The sequence below is a fragment of the Aquila chrysaetos genome, chromosome 1 (assembly GCF_900496995.4).
Source record: "Aquila chrysaetos chrysaetos chromosome 1, bAquChr1.4, whole genome shotgun sequence".
In the NCBI taxonomy this organism is placed as follows: Eukaryota; Metazoa; Chordata; class Aves; order Accipitriformes; family Accipitridae; genus Aquila; species Aquila chrysaetos.
The window spans coordinates 77,388,630-77,401,727 of record NC_044004.1 but is presented as its reverse complement, the minus strand read 5'-3'; the positions used below and the strand labels follow the sequence as shown (position 1 = coordinate 77,401,727).

General features: G+C 37.3%; 1 long non-coding RNA gene across 1 annotated transcript; it reads left to right on the top strand.

Moving 5' to 3' along the window:
• The first annotated feature begins 7,283 nt into the window (after window positions 1–7,283).
• Window positions 7,284–12,706, top strand: LOC115346714. The gene is made up of 3 exons (XR_003925211.2): window positions 7,284–7,409; window positions 8,770–9,016; window positions 12,624–12,706. It is a non-coding gene; the product is annotated as an uncharacterized LOC115346714 (long non-coding RNA).
• Window positions 12,707–13,098: the final 392 nt, after the last annotated feature.

Sequence of the window (13,098 nt, the reverse complement as noted above, 5' to 3'; positions counted from 1 at the left end):
AGTTGCTTGGTTTGGATAAAAGCCTGTAGGAGATTGAATAACTTAAAAAAACCATAATGCGGCCCATTCATGGAAACCAAACCTGGTCTTCTATACAGATATGTGAAATACGAGGTTTAATAGCCAGGGTGGAAAAGGAAATGTCAATGAAAATGTGTTCGCTGGTGTGGTAGAAATCCTAACGTACAGATGTGATAAGTCATTACTTGTTCTACCCCAACTCTCACCTGTAGTTGCAGGGTCTGTTGGGCTTAGGCTTGTAGATGCAATGAGGGAGCTTTTGGAAAACTGGTGGTGAATCTGCTCCTCTGATGGATCACTTCAAGGATCTTTTGTGTCAGACAAGTGAGACAAAACAGTGACAAATAACAGGCTGTGGAAGAGGAAAGAAACCCAAAGATACTGCAGGCCACGAGCTTAGCAGAGGAGAGAGAAGGAAAGAATATCGTAACTCCTTCCAGCCACAGCAGAAGAGTTTTGGGGACTCTCAGCACATGTAAGGGTTGAAAGCCACTCTGGTTACAAAAACATTCAATTCCTGAAAGAAGACAGCCGTTGCCTTAGCCACAGAAATGTTGGTTAAAAGTAATATCCTGATTAGTCTCAGTACCATAAATCTTTCTTAGATGATAAGGTTGTGCATTACTGCTGTTTGGTTAGAAGAAAGCAAATTTCACAGAAGTCTAGTTTTACTACTGAAAAATAGTAAGAGGTTGGGTTAATCTATGACCATCATGTCATCTCACATAATAAAATGTGATGAGCTGGTAGCGGTGCTCCAGGAGGACGTCAGTTCCACTTCCTAAACCAGGAAGTGGAGAATTATCCAGAGCAATAAAGAGCTTGTACAAATAATACTGGGGAAATCAGAAGTTAATCTGAATACCAGCTCACTCAATCTAATCAGTATGAATAGCTCCCTGCCAACTGCTCCATTACCTGAAACAGGGGTCAACTGATAAACATCAGTCAGTCCTCTCATTAAAACAAAACAAAACAAAACAAAAAACCTAACAACCCCCCTTCATCTCAGAATCTCAAATTCCATCATTCCTGATAAGCACCAACCAGTTCCTCATCTCTCATTTGCAGTTCATATCCTGAGCTACATAGATTTGCTGTTAGAGATAAGGATATGAAAAAGTAAAGTGATATTAATATGCATGTTGCAACCTGTTAGCCTCTCTCTCTCAGGCTGCTGTGCCTGACGTTGTAAATGGAGGTGGTCAGTGAGTCTGCACAGGAACTTGGGGTCTGGCCACATGCCATTTGTTTAACAACATTAGCCCAGATGAGTACGTTCAGGGAAAACAATTCGAGTCATCTGAGCGGAAAAGCAGATGATTGAAAAAAGAAGGTGGAAGAGGAGAAAGGGAGCAGTAACCCCAGGCTTTTGAAAGATGTCACCCAACTGACATCAAACCAGACAAGTTACATTTTGATTCTTACACCGTGCTCACCACTGTTAGATATTTGTCAAAGTTGTAGCCAAGACAGTACTTTTCTGCCTTTCCCTTTTAGCATGGGCGAGATTCTGCTGGCCTAAAAACCAGATGGCACCGATCGATAGTGGCATTAAGACAGCAGTCAGTAAAACATGGTTCCTGAATCAGTATTCTGGTGTTCGAGTCAAACGTTTATCTTCGGCGACTTAGGAAGTATTTTTCTAAATTTTTGGGAAGGTATAGGAACTGACTTTTTTGCTTTTCTTGGTAACTGAGAGAAAGAAGGGTTGAGTCAGCTGCGCTATAATGCAGAATTCTGCTTTACAACAGGCTAGAGGCTTCACAGAGAAAATTGTTCTTTTCTGTTTTACAGACTTTTTTCTTCATGTGTTTTAGATTTACAGATAAACTAATCAAAACTAATCAAAAGTAAAATAGAACATAACCAATATAAAATCCTCAAACATGCTTTCAAAGGTCACTGACACAACTATATTTAGTTTTAATATATTTTTAATTTCATTGTGTAGTAAATAAGCAGAGATTATTTCCTCAAAACAACCAAGGTTTTCTTAGCTTGTTTTCTTGACTTCAGATTTAGCTAAAATTATTATGAACTGTAAACATCTGAGAACAATACGTCTTTTTAACGCTCAAATTGTTATTCACTATCACCTTAGCTGTTAAGGAAAAAAATAAAGCCTGTTTGAATGAGCCACAGGTAAATTAAATTTAACTCAATTCTATAATTGCGAGTAGAGGTCTTCTGGAGAAGAGCTGCCTGTAGCAGCTTATATATGCTTCTATTTATGGAAAGTCTACATCCAAATTAGAAGTAAGTCAAAACGATTTCAGTAAAATGTTTTCCTGTTAAGAAATGAAATTGTCATTTTTGTCAAAGTGAAAAATAAAGAGAAACCTATAAAATTGATTAATTTAGGTCATTATTTGTGGAAAACAGATTTACTGTTTCATTTTGTGTTTCTCTGTGAGTTATCACTCATTTTTCTTTCCAAGCACACACTCTCCTTCCACTATTTACTTTTCATTTCAAAGGGGGAAATAATGGGGTGAAGGGGTTTTTATTCTTTTTTTTTTTTTTCATTTGAAATGCCTAGACAGTAATGAAATAAAATATTCTATGCATCCTTAAAAAGCCAGACACCTGCTATTGAAGGGGAAATAATGCCCCAGCTCCCCCCCCCCCCCCAAAAAAAAAGAAGAGAAAGAAAAAGAGAACAGGTGCAGTTAATGGGCCAGACTAAAGTATCATGGGAGATTTTCAAAGCCGCAGATGAATTTAGCTGCACCGCTTCCGAGGAATATAAATGAGTGTTGTTTACTTTGGTTTTCTGAAGTTTGAAATTATCCTCTTCAATGTAGGCTTTGGGGGGAAGTCCACTTGAAATAATTGTAGACATCTGAATTGAACGTGTTACTGCCACCTCATATGACAAGGATAAATGCCACTCATGCGCTAATTTTCCACAGACAAACAGTATGCCAGAGAATATTACCAAGCATTGTCAGCGAGAAGGAGGAATAGCCTTGCCTTACATCTCCACTTTTAATTTCATTACTTTTATTTCAAAATTGTGTTCGAGTGGGGAGCAACGTCTGGGCATTTGTCCCAGGCAGGCAACATTATCTCTTTTTTTCCTCTGGTCTAACAGAACCTTTACTCCTACCTACACTCCCTGTTGCATTTGTTTATCTAAAACTGTGCTGGAAAATTATGAGTTTATAAAAATGTAACACTGCGTCTTGATGCACGAAATCATTATGTTATTAATGAAAAAGTCTTTTAATCACACATACCCCTACTCCAAATGTATACATTTGTTGATACACGTACATTGATTCTATTAAAAAACAACTTTCAGGAAGCTTTGGAATACACAAAAATTAGACAATACTGTACAATTAAAAGCCCATCTAGCTTATTAATGGGTAACTCTTGCTCATCTCTGGGCCTAATTCACATGTTGTCCTGATCAAAACACACCCACCAAATTAATTTAGTTAGATGACATCTATAATCCTATTCTAAAACCTTAGTTCTTTGTGAAGTCTACCATTTTGTAAGATCACTGTGGAAAGACAGTGAAAACTATTTACTGAAGTGATTGTTGCTTATTCTAATATCCATAATAAGGGAGCTTTTTTCCCTCATGTATTCTACCCTTAGTAGACCATTATCTTCCTTTATATTCAGTATTTAAAATTGTTTTGGGAAAGTGCCTGTGTAGTCAGAAATGCGAACTGCTTTTGTTGGACTGTTTTGTTCTTATTTTTATTTTCCATGAAATACTTCTCATATGTATTCTTCTGTACAGTGACCCACTGCATGTAAATTCAAAGCAATAACCATGTTATTTCTTTTGTTAAAGTGACTCACTTTAGTTAGGAATAAACTCTGTTGTGTTAGCTGTTACTTCTAAGATAATATCATACACTGCATTCCAACATAATAATGGATTTTAATTTGAAATTATAGAAAAACAGAATGATTGAAAATAACCCATAGGTGATTGAATGAGCTACATGTAGAGTCATCCTCAGGTCTGGATTCATCTGTCTGTCTTTTCTACAGATCAGTTTTTTTTTTTTTTTTTAAAGACAGTTCTTAATGCTTGAACAAATCCCTTTTTCTTCCCCTCGGTAATGTGGTTAACTGTCTGGAATGTGAGCCACTGGAAATTCTTCCCCACAGAAAAATCTCCATTAAGCTTTCAAACAGAGTTACTTCATCCCCACAGCTGCATGGATAGAAGACTTTCTAGTGCCTAAATACTTACTGTATATGTCATCCTTAAATTTAATTATTTTTTTTTCCCAGCCAGAGCTTTAGGAGCAGGTGCTAGCCTTTTGCTTCCTTTCTGCTTCCTCTGTGGGGAACGGGCTGGAAAGAGCCAACTAATTAGAAAATTCTACAGGGAAATTAATTCTGCAAACAGCTGAGGAATGGCATTTCAGTATAATGCTCACTTTGTCTGTCAGCAGAGCACTGGTCGGCTTGACAAGTGGCAGTTCTCCCAGATGTTACACATGTTGTGATGAGACCAGAACTGCATCATACGTTGCCCATTTACTGAAAGATGTGGTGCTCTGGAAGAGTAAATACACTAAAACTAACCTCTAGGACATGCTATGTTGCTGTCACAAGGCAACAGCACGGTATTTTTACATATGCTTGAAGTGTAGCAACAAACCAAATCGTTTTTAGCAAGCTTAGTTCCAAATGTTGCCTTTGCTTTCATGTAGGGCTGAGGCACGGGGGAGGAGGGTGAAAAGAGCCGTACTAAACTACTCGGGGTGAAAGGGCTGGATTGTCAAAGTTAGGCTTGCATATTGTACACATCTAAAAATATGTGCAGATCTGTAACATGTCTGAGCAAAACGCTTATTTAAACAGTTGGCTAGTTAACGTGCACATGAGAATAGTCCGATTTGCATCCACAGGCTTCCCTGTTCAGCGGCACTGGTGACTGAAAGCTGCAAAGATGGTTCACTCTGAAGGAGCCTGTTGTGAGAGATTTATGGAAATGACACTGTCTTAGTGAAGATGATGACAGCCTACTCGTTTCTCAGAGATCTCGCCAGTACCAGTTTTGTCACCTTAGTACTTCTTGCTTATGGACTAAAACCCCATTTAGCCACTTACCCTATCTTAAGTGATGTGCCAGGCTCTCAGCTCGCTTCTCATGACAGACCTTTTTGACCCACAAGCCAAGAACAGCGTAAAAACCCCAGCCCTCCTCCCAACGACATTCCTTATCTGTTCCTTCCCAAACCCCCAAACTCTTCCTCAAGCTATTTGTAACGTGAGGTAACCCTCCGTAGCAGACTTCTCGTGCACACCGTTCCCAGATTGACTTGGCATGCCTTGTTTCTGTCCTGCCAGGAGATGGCCCTGGGCTTCGCTTTAGCGTTCAGCTATGCAGAAGTGTCCCCCAGACACCAGATGTCTGGAAATTTGCCCTGGACTTAACATAGAAAGAGGGACTTGCGAGTGCCCGTTGAGTAATATAGAACGGCTTTTCTTATCTTTTAGGTCCAAACATGATGTTGAAGCTTGCAGTGTTATGAATACCTCTTTGTGTGGCAGCTGGTTCATTTTTCGAAGTCTTATTCTCCCGCAGTGGGGCTTGTATTCTTGAGCTCTTTTTTGTACTCTTCATCTCTGTCATGAGTACCTGAATGCTTTTTCCTTCCTGTGTCTAAGAACTAATTTGTCATATCTAAGAATATAAAAAATAGTACATTCATGTAAGTCCTGTGGAGATATGTCGCTTTTCTGTAGCTGAAGATTTCCCAATGCGTTTTCCTTTTTCTTATATTTGCTCTACTGTAACATTATTGACTTTTTCTGTATTTTTTTTTTTCCCCTTTCCCTTGTCCTGTACTTCACAAATGCAGGAATATTCTATATTCTGTCTCAGTCAAAAATCTCATCACTCCTTATTTGCTTATCAGTCTGTTCTCTCCAGCATAATTACATTACTTAATACATTGCACAGTGTTGGATTCAAGGACTGTTTTTAATGGCAAACAATCTATATCCTATTACCAGTTCAGCGTTACCATGCAGACGTGATTTGAGAATTACTTGGTTATTAACTTTTTTAAATCAAAAAATTCAAATTTTTGCTATGCTTATGCTGAAGTGTGATCATCTTCCAGCACTACACTAACTAAAGGGCTTTGACTTTGAAAGAGTCATTTGCACAGATGAAGATCACGCTTGCGGATGAAAATAACAGCATTCCATTCTTTGTCTTTAAGAAAAATCAAGCCAGTTTCTATACTTTCTAAATCTACTTCACCTGATAGCAATTATAGTTTTCCTAATGAGATGTAATTGCTTAAGAAACCATTGAAATTAAATCACAGCTAAATATTAACACCTTCCCCTTATCTAATTAATAATTAAAAAAACCTCTTTGCATGTTTTAATTAATTTCTAGAGCTGCATACATTAACAAACTGGAAGGACTAAAAGGCATCTATCTCCAAAAGAGAGGTGCGTGGACTCTCGAATGTAAGCAACTTGATTCTAAAGTCTCTTTGAGCTAGAGAGGTTCTAATGTCCACATACAGAAGATTTATTCTGCAGTCACGTTTTCTGAATTAATTGACTTCTAAATTTTGAAATCCTAAATGCAACACTACTTGGCAGTTTTCCAAAGTGCATTGTGATTTATCTGATGCATGTATTATGGAAATTTGTCAAGTGGTCCATGTTTAACACAGGCCTGTTTGCATTTAAAACAAGAACACAATTAAATTATTAAATACTATTATCACATATCCTTCCCAGAATTACATCTTTTATTATGGAGTGCTTACTAATTACAGGAACACTGTGAGCTGAAATTTTTAAAGTGATTGTCAAATGGGGAATAAAGTGGAAAAAGTGTGCTATTTATTGCAGGTAAATGTCTAGCTAGATTGCCTTTATATATTACCTAGATAAAAGTTCTTAGTGATTTAATTTTCTATTTATTGTCATCCAGATGTTCAAAACACTGACCCAGCTGGCATGGAAATTTCATTTTTTCCAACTTATGATAATGGATTAAATCATAAAAAAGAGGCATATTACATCCACGGAGATTCACTAGGATGATTTGCACTAAATGGATTTTTATATGGGATAATTTTTTTTCCCAAAGTTCAACAAGAGTCAAGATTATATCTGTATGTGTTTAGGAGCCAAAAAGCCTAAGTAAGGGAGAAAGACACACCTGTCTGTAGAAGTTATTGAATAATTGCATGTTTGCGCTATTTGCTTAATGGTAGAACTGATGAATCTTTATGAGTTCTCCTATAGAGTACAACAGAGTTAGAGCGGCGTGGGTAAGGATGTTTTCATGTGATGTGACGGTCATCAGAAAGACCAGGAGGGGTCAAGCTAGAAGGAAGAGATGTCCTTGTTTTGGGGGCATGGAAGTGTGTGCAGATGTAAGTATGGACAGGGAGGTTAGGTGAATTGGGCAGTGAATTTAAAAAAGCCTTACAATTAATTAAAGTGTTTCATTATGTTCTAAACACAATCCTTGTTTCCTTTGGAGTAAAGTGACATGCTTTGTTTTGTCTTTGTGTGTTCAAGAGGACTGAATTTCCATTTTGGCTTCAAGACACCTACCCTCTTAAAAATTTAAATTCCATTTCAAAATGGTAATGCTGGTTTAAGAACTCAAAACTTTTATTTATTTACTTATTTCCACTTCAGAGCAAAGTAGTTCACTTACCCCAGTTTTGGGAGAAGTTGATCTGAGTTTGCAAAGGGTTTTAGTATGTCCCAGACTCCATTTTTCAATTAATCTTGTGTTCATCAAGAAATTTAATTCATCTCTAGCTATAATGTTTCGGTTTAAAGATTTTATTTTTTTTTGGTATGTGTTTGCCACACATTGCAAGAGTTAATAAATAAAACCGATTTGATTTATGACTTGTTTTGCTTGGACAAGTTTATGAATACCAATGCTGTATATGTTTTTAATTAAATTCTTTCTTTCCTCCAAGGATGTCACTATCCAAAACAAATTGAGAATTTTGTTTAGAAAGTTTACTCACACCTTGTATTATAATGTATACTCTTGAGACAAACTTGCATCTGGGGTCATTTATAAGAACCATTTCCAAAGTTCGGAATGGAAACTTTTAAACTTTCATGCTGTCCCTAAGTTTTAATATATGCCTGGCTTAATATTGCATTGCAATATTAACATAAATTCTTTATTTTGTGTAATAGACACGTCTCTGCAAACTGTAAGCCTTTTCTTGATACGTTTTTACAACAGCTGCAGATAACATTCCTTGTTGAATTTCTAGATTGCTCAGTAAGGTCAACATTCATAAAGCATTTTATCTACTACACTTTAAAAATTTTCCTCTGGCTGCTCTAAAAATGCGAGTGTTATTCTTTTCTCTGAAATCCCATCAATTTGTTATTTGTAGGCATGGCCTGGAAAGGAAGGAAGGGTAAGGAGACAGTGGGAGTGAATCAATATTTTATTGTAGTGACACTCTTGTGTTACTCCAGCTAGTCAATTTTACTTATAACCTTCTGACTGCAGTGCTATCCATCGCAGTTGCTCAAAAATGAAAGGCTACATCGTCTTTGCTGCTAGTTCCTGTGATGTAGCACAGATGAGAAAATAGGTAGGTATTTACGCCAGCTTTATTCTCTGACCAAAGGCTTTGACAATTTAAAGCTGCGCCGCCTTTCCCAAAGACCAGGCACGTGGGGCGTGGACCTGTGTACAAGGCAAGACATGCTGACCTTCTTCTTATGGTGTCTTTCCTCTTCCTCTTGCAGAAATAATGCGCGCCTCAGACATAATGTCTCGGGAGCTCTGGGGACATTAGGCCTTGGAAATTTTATGGGTCTGCTGATCTGAGCTACTGAGAACACTTTTGCAAATGTACCTTCAGATGAGAAACACACAGAGGAAATCCCTTCAGAACCTCACTGGTGGTTTTAAAACAGCATGAAAGGACACGTGTCAGCGGTACAAGGAAATTAGGTGGAAGTTGAAGAGCTAGGCTACCCTCTTCTGAGCCAGGTAGGCACACCTTAGCAAACACCTCACCATCCTTGCATCGGTTCATGGGAAGTGTCTGGTGCTACTAATGTCAATGCACATTTGTTAGCCTTGAGAACTCTCTTTAGATACAAGATTCGGCACTCGTAGCTATTAGGGATACATCTCTAAATGTGAATGCAAGCAGATACCTTAATATTTAAATGGTGTCTAACTGATAATTAGGTTATGCAAGTGTTCATTATCTAAACAGAATATAGAAAAGCAAGACGATTTTACAGAACGTTTTGTACCTTGCTCTCAAATTTTTCTTAATTTTAATTGGTCAACTAATCATTCCATTGTATTTGTCAACAATATCCAGAAAGACAAGAACTTAATTGTGCTAAGGATTAACCTAAGGGTGCTATTTAAACACCTGCACGTTGTGGCCAGAAAACTATTCTATTAAACTCATCTGAGGGCCTGCAGTTGCCGTAAGAGAAGTGTGTTGGGGTGGCTAAGGGTACCAGGTCAGGTCCCTCGTGGCTGAAAGAAATAAAGTCATGGCATGTGGGTAAAAGCCAGAGATTTCCAGAAAGGAGCACGATTCTTTTGCCATCAGTCAATAAAATTTTTACTGTTGGCTTCCACAGAAGCAAAGTTAGGCCAGTACTGACTGCTTCTGAAATCCCACCCTTAATACCAGCCTTCTTAAATGTCAGCCTGCTTGCCTTCTTTCCAAATGTTGGAAAAACCCCTGAAATCTCTGCCGCTCAGCCCCAGTGAAATCCAAAGAAAAGAGGTTAGTTGGTGGGGTTTTGTTTGGGTTTTTTTTTGTTTTGTCTTTTTGTTTGGGTTTTTTTGTAGTCCATCTAGAAAAAAAAAAGAGTGGAAATCAGATGAACATAAAATGATTTTTGACACATTTGGCAAATGGTAGTGTTTTCAGACGTTTGCTCACAAAAACTGTTGTGTAAGCAGTCACTTGCTCAGTTTGATTAAGAGGGTTTCTTGCCAGGAAGGGGGAAAAAAAAAAAAAAAATAAAGATCACCAGTTGGCAATGTTCATCCTTTCCACTCATATTTTCTTTGCCTATGACTCCCAAAGCGTTTGGTGGAAATGGCAATGTTGCTTGTATTTTTACAACTAAAGCACAGGAGATTAAAGTGAAGATATGAAAACATGAATGCTTGAAGAGTTATGTTCCTGGAAAAGAGAGACACAGATGAGCTGACAGAGAAACCTGATGCTCAGAAGTATACTAAGAACCTTCAGATGCTCAGCATTTATGAAAATCAAACCACTTATTTAGGAGCCGAAGTTATGCACTAAGCGACAGCCCCAAACTTTCAAAACATGCTAGGAAAAGCATGGAAATAAAAAGAATGTAAAATATTCGGTTATCTATCCTAACTACTAGACTGTATATTGCTGTATATATAGGTCTTTAAATTTGGGAAAAAAACTGTATGGCCTGAATTCTTATCTTTTTAAAAAAAAAAAAAAACAGAAACATAATCTGAGAAGCAATTTTTATGCTTTTCTTTTTTTTTTTAACTGGGTTGTTGCTGAGGGATTAGAAAAAGCTGCAAGTCTCACATTTTGCTTTACATAGTCAATGTTTCAATGACTGACCAATTACTTATTATTCTGTTCCATTCATAAGATTATGCCATATACAGTCATGTAGGATTTGTCCAGAAGTTGACATGTCCTTTCATTGCTAAAAAATTTGGTTTGGAATGGAATGAAGTCAAATACAGGAAGGAAATTATTATGGAAACTGCAAGAATTTGAGACCTCAGCTATCATCAGACACAACAAAACATACTGACCAGATGAAAATTGCCAAGAAATGTTTCAAGAAGGTATTTGGCTTCTGAAATCTAATTCTACCATCAGAGTACTTGCCAGACATAAGCAGAGCATCGCATTGTTATATTTTTTATTACATGAAGAGTAGTTATAGATGTAAAAAGGGTAGAATTTTGGAACTCAGGCTGTTACTGTCTGTTTCAAGGGACTGAATGCCTTTACACCCTTAAAAGCTCCTTTATTAAAAGAAAGATAAGCTCCAAAGAACATTGGTAAACTTTTTTTTTTTTTCATTTAAATGGATAAGATTATGATGGATACACCTGATTACATTATCAGAGTCTAGGAATTTTAAGATAAACTCAGGTTCCAGAAAAATTCAAGCTATTCACAAGTCAAAATAATTTTCAAATATATCGTGTGAAAGACAAATAGAACTACACATGCGATGCTCATGCAGAGAATTTTCCAAGTTAGTTGGAGACATTTAAGTGTGGCACTGATTGCATGTGTTTAACCTTCGCATGATAACAGTGTTGCTTTCAGCTGGAAGTGAAGAAGTCATGCATAAAACATTTGCATATCTCAAACATATTAATAAATCAGACTTTAATGAAGCCATTTTCAAAATTTTATTGTCATTTTTATTCTAAGTTAAAAAGATATATTGTACACAAGATTATCAAAATAACAACAGTATTCTTTTCCTAGTGTGACAGAACAAACTCACATAAGTAAAAATATAGAGTATTTACTGCCCAAAAAGAAGAAAATGTGTTGGGCATAGCTAATACTTATTCAGAAAATGTTAGCGTAGGGGAAAACTAAGAAACGTTAAACATCTCGGCTATTCTTAACTGTGATTTCAGTGGAAGCCACCTTTTTTCTGAATAAAGCTGGTTGTTATTTGTACCTGCATCTTCATATCTTAAAATTACTGTACAGAATGTTAAGTGAAAGCTAATTCTAATTAACTACTATTTAATCAGTTAGTATTTGAAGGAATCAGCTTTGCATGAAGGAAGTACAGGGCTAAATCTGCAAAGAATACAATGCTGGCTAGTGCAACACCTAACTTTAAGGCATCCTGCCAGCTAGCAGGAATTTTTGCTTCAAGATTAGGCACATCTATTCCTTAATGAATGGAGGGGAAGAGCTAAGTCAGCTCAGACTAATGTCACAGGAGACCAGCAAGCTGAACTCTTCCAGAGAAAAACAGCAAGATGTCAGCTGTGTTCCTTGGAGTAAAGCATTTAACTCTACTTAGGTTTCTCCACTGTGAATCTGGTCTTTAAATTAAACATCTCCAAACTGGCCAAAGGAAGTCCCTTCCCGATATTTAAAGCATTCACCTGAGCAAGGACCTGTTTTCAAAAATCCCTTCTGCTTTAGCTTGAAAACATATTTCTCCGGCTTCCAAGTTCATTTTGCTGATATTTTTTTCCTTAGTATATATTGGATACTTTGAGGGATGGGGAGGACAGTGCAGTTGATCAATCAGCTTGATAGTTAGTTATTCCTTGGCAGAGAAGAGAATGGTATTCAGGTTCCTGGTGCGACAAACATTTACTTTATTTATGCAGAGGCGTTCTTCAGCAGGAGAGGCTGGTACCTGGTAGTCATAAACTGCCAGGATTACTGAGGGACAGCTGTGTCAATCAAGTAAATTAGTGCAATCAGTATTCAAACACAGAATCACATATATATATCTCTATATCTGGAGACAGAATATCAAGCCAGAGACCTATGAATATCATCTTTCTTCATGTACACTACAAAGAAAACTCGGTATATAGGACAAAATAACAGTAAGTACTTTTCTCTTTTCAGAACTTTGTTAAATTCTGAAAAATCATGGAAGATGCCATTGTCTAATGAGAAAAACTTTATTAAGATGAATAAAAGGAAAAAGGTAAAACCAGTAAAATCATTTCCTCTGCATACTTCTTAAGGGAAGCATAGAGAAAGCCACGTGCGCAAAATGGCAGAGAGATCAGATTGTTTTGTCTATCTCTGCAGTGAGTTGAGCTGTAACCACCTGGCAGAGTAAGGAATCGCTGCTCAACCAAACACATATCACATGGAGTGGTAGCACTCTTCTGCTATTTCATGAGAGTATATAGTTTAATGTTTGTGTGAATGTGTGGCTGGAGGGGCACCCTGTTTATGACAGGCTATGGATATTTGTGGAACGTTGCCCTGGAAGAATTTGCAATATTTCCAGCAGGAAACCCAAATGCCAGGCAGATGTATTTTGGTCCAGACCTAAACTATTGGACTCTTCAGTTTTATTCAGACTGGCAGA